Source organism: Staurois parvus, unplaced genomic scaffold, assembly GCF_062004578.1.
Source record: "Staurois parvus isolate SC_StPar_1 unplaced genomic scaffold, SC_StPar_1.0 ptg000401l, whole genome shotgun sequence".
Taxonomy (NCBI): Eukaryota; Metazoa; Chordata; class Amphibia; order Anura; family Ranidae; genus Staurois; species Staurois parvus.
Window position 1 is genome coordinate 6,155,512 of NW_028318197.1, and position 4,489 is coordinate 6,160,000.

General features: G+C 34.6%; 1 protein-coding gene across 1 annotated transcript in view; it reads left to right on the top strand.

Annotated features, from left to right (window-relative positions):
* Window positions 1–4,239: 4,239 nt before the first annotated feature.
* Window positions 4,240–4,489, top strand: part of PAX1 (paired box 1) — a 38,851-nt gene continuing 38,601 nt past the window's right edge. Inside the window, 1 exon segment of the mRNA XM_089686490.1 lies at window positions 4,240–4,489. This exon segment is cut by the window's right edge and continues 71 nt beyond it. The gene's annotated coding sequence lies outside the window, so the exon portion shown is untranslated.

Below are 4,489 nucleotides of genomic sequence, written 5' to 3' on the forward strand. Positions count from 1 at the left end.
CTACTTTGTACTAAATTAGATTTAAAGTACAGCTAGAGGCAAAACAGTTTTTTTTTCAGAGTTATACCCTCTGTCAGGTTTGTTTTTTGTTTTCTGTGTCCCATTGGGGAGATTCACATTCACTTCCTGTCCCATAGCTAAAACGAGAAGTGAAATGAAATCCCTCCAAAGTGAAGGAATCCCTGGTGCTCACCAAGGTCACCACAACTAGTGCCCCCTTTGGAAAATGTCACCTCTATTCCTGGTATTGTGTCCTGTTTGTGATTTTAGTTTACTTTCACTCTTGATGATAATGGTAAACAGGGTTAGGAGGGGGTGCATCTCACTAAGGGGTACAAACAGCAATAGAAACCTGATAGGTGGCCTAATCCCTCTCCATTCTATCCATGCCTTTAGCCATTCTTTAAATTCTGATAATTAAGTCCAAGTTTATACAATCATGTACTAAATGAAATAAGAAAATATAAGTATAAAATAATACATATTGGGGGTCACAGAGATAGAAATTAAAGGCATATAGATGTACCCAATCTATATAATGCAACTGCAGGGGACAACATCCATGCAACTATAACTCACTGCACTGAAATTAACTGTCACTTATTTGCTTGCCAAATAAGGATCCTAACCCTGGTGGTGTGTTAGGTTTGTGAATATCGCCTATAGAGGTTCTATAGATAGTATACACTGTATCTATGGATGATAGTGTGTGTGTATTTTATATACAAGTATTAACCGTCACTCTTTCTGTTCATTCTGTCTCTCACCCATCCCATGTCCCCATCCTTCAATCTAACGTGTCTTTGGTGTAACTTCTCACCTCTTGTCTTCTTCTCTCTCCCTGTATTGTCCCTCTGCCTCCTACAATTGTAGCAATCTCAAAGCCTATCTAATTATGAAAAGTCTCACCGATCTGCCGTTTTTTTCTGTGTCCTTTCCAACGGGAATCTTATTCTTCACAAAAGTCCTACCATCGCCTGGGAGAACTATCGCACTTCAATGAGAGCACTGCAGTATCATGGATTATCGAAAGAGGGCGCTCTGGTACCCCCTCAGTACACCCTGAACTTTTGGATGGATTTCTTACTTGTATTGAGAATTCTAAGATGTTCAGTTGCTGTCCACTTTTCTTAATAATTAAAAAAAAATAACAAAATTTCACAGAGGCTATTTAAATTTGTCTCCTATGCGTTTTATAGTTAGTGACAGTAATATGTAAACACTTTTTTTTCTCTACATTATCATTAGGCAGTGTTTTACTTCTAACATCAAAAAGTACAGGTATGTAGGTGGATAGGAGAGCCAAGGGGATGTATGAATGACAGTAGAAATCAAACGACAGATATGCCCGATTTGTTAGTACGTTATACATATGGATGGTATACAGTGGGGGGTTATTTAATAAAACTGCATGGTGCGAACTCTGGTACAGTTCTGCATAGAAACCAATCAGCTTCCATGTTTTAGTGTCAAAGCTTAACTGAACAAGCTGAAGTTAGAAGCTGATTGGCTACCGTGCATAGCTGCACCAGATTCTGAGTGTCCCAGTTTTAGTAAATCTCCCCCTATATGTCAATTGCCAATACGGCCATATGAGAAACACAATAGATAAACATAGTAGTCACAGAAAATTGTAAGTGCTTGTAAAGTCATACATATAAAAAAATATATATATATTTATATATATATATTAAGTCGACTTACTAAACAGCAGAGGCTATTCATATTTGCAAAGTGAACGTAAGTAAAAAAAGGTGTACAAGTACCTGTGTTCACTTTTGTACATGTAGGAGGAAAAAAAAACTTTTTGCAGTGCACTTCATTTAAATGTACACACCTTCACCTTAGGATGAACATTCAGTTTGGGGCTGATTTACTAAAGAAAAATAGGCTGTTCACTTTGCAAGGGAATTTGCACTTTACAAGGGAATTTCCCCCAAAGCATAATGAATGAAGTGAAGCTCTGCTGACTTCCATCACCCAAACACAAGCAAGCAAAAATGCTGTTTTTTTTAAATTTCTTTATCCTTGATTGGGTATTTTTTTCAAGGTGATATTTCACCACATTTGCACGGTGTTAATTCTTGCATTATCACAGTTCTCTTAACATTCTCTAACACAACCAAGTTTTGCTCCTGCTTTGAGGCTGTTTAATGAGTTCTAGGGCAAACCCCATTGCGAAGTTAACAATCTTCTTACCTTAAGTATATCAACCCTTTTGCCTATGCTTCATTAGTAAATCAACCCCAATGTATTCATACATTCACATACTTAAGCCTTTCAGAATTACCAATCTGTGTAGAAAATCATTCTATCAAATGTTAATTCTGTTATATAATAAATATGAGAGTGAATGTTAATGGGGTCATGCCTATATTTTGAAAATTGTAGAAAAATAGGAATACATTAATATCCATTGCTCATACTGCTAGACTTATATATGATGCCATAATAGAATGTATGTTAGCTATAATAGCATGTACACTCGTACACAAGGTTTATGGGACAACTGTCACCCTAGCTGTCAGTGGATACTGCAGGATCTCACAGTGGCTTCTTACTAGATATTTCATGGACAATGTTTATAAATCAGGCAGACGTATATTAATAAGGCAGACTACCAAAGATTTTGATCGCTCCCAGGTAATCCTAAGCATCTTAAACTTTGGGAAGTGAACTTGTATTTATTTCTGTATTTAAGGAAAAAAGATAAATAGTACCCACCTGCCACCTGATCTGTGCAAACATCCTATCTGTCCTGGGTCTTATCTGATTATCATAAACCCCCAGCCTGGATACGTGGGAAAATGGCCTTCGTATCTGTCATTTAGATCAAAACATATCCAATTCTCTGCTGGAATACATGTACAGGCTATTTTATTTGACATTTTAAAGAGCTGATTTACAAAAAAAAAAAAAAAAAAAGTTGGTCTTGCAAAGGTGAGCTCACTTTAAACAACCTGCAGGTAAGGATTTGTATGTATGTGTTTGTGTGTGTATATATATATATATATACACATTCTCATTAAATCAATATGTGTTTTTTTAAATGTGTGTATAGAAATTGAAAATACACATAAATTAAAATATATATATATATATGTGTGTGTGTGTGTGTATTTGTAGACATGTAAATAAAAAATACTAAAATACTCTATATAGGTATGTGTGTGTATGCATAAATACAAATAATAATAGTATAATAGTAATAACAATAATGATAATAAAACTATATATATATATATATATATATATATACACACACACAAATTTAATTATTAAATTAAAAATACACACATATATAATAATAAAATATAATAAAGTGAAAAATAAATAATATATATAATGTTTGTGTGTACGTGTGTATGTATTGGAATATAATATATATATATATATATATATATATATATATATATATATATATATAATATGTGTGTGTATATATACATACAAATAATAATAATAATGATAATAATATATGTTAAAAAAATAATATATATATATATAATGTGATTATTTATATATATATATATATATATATATATATATATATATATATATATATATATATCAGTGTGTGCGTGTATAATGAAAAAAAAAAAACAAATTAAAAAAACATATTTCCAGCATTGTGCATTTTTTTTTCTTTTACTGTCTCTCTCCAGCAATAAAAAAAAGCCAGCAATCTATCTTCCCTGCTTGGTTCACACTGTATTTTAACAGGTGCCAAACAGCTGAATTATTTAGCACAAAATGTGACATAGGATTTTTTTTTCCTTAAGATTCTTTTGCTAGCAGCAAGTCTTCATTTGCAATTCAAAGAACATATACAATGTAATGGTTTCCAGATGACAGGGCAGTTTTGAAAGCATCAGAAAATGTAACTTTTGTAAACTGTGAGGATGTAGAAATGGACGTTCAAGTTGGAGGGTCAGAAAAAGATCAACTTGTATTATTTTACTAGGTCAGAAAAGAAAACTTCACTGATGGCTGGGGCTTTAAAAAAAAAAAAAATAGGGCTGAAAGGAGAAATGATGGATAGGTACTGCCATGGGTTTATGAAGGGCTTTAAAGATGGCAGTCGATGTTGTTTTAGGATGAGTAGATGGAGACATTCCAGAAAAAAGAGAAGGGGGCTAGGGTTACATAGACCGGAATGGGTGAGATGGACTGGGAAGGAATCTCTGCCTGGTTAGGATGACGGGAACCAATGAGATGTCCTCAGTAGCTCCTCCAGCCTGACCACCAAGATTGACGTGGAGGACACGTCAAAGTGATCTGAGCACACTGCAACCAGATAACTGCGCTAATTCCCCCTAATCTGGGGAAGATCACCTTTTGCTTTTGTTCCCCACACTTGTGAAGTTGCTGTGCAAACAGTGAAGAGTTTGCAGCTTGGGAAGGAAGTGCCTCTCTGCTAGCAGAACCCTCCTCCTCCTCCTCATCCAGCCCATTGGAGAAGACTGGACTCTCTCTCCCTTCCATGTAT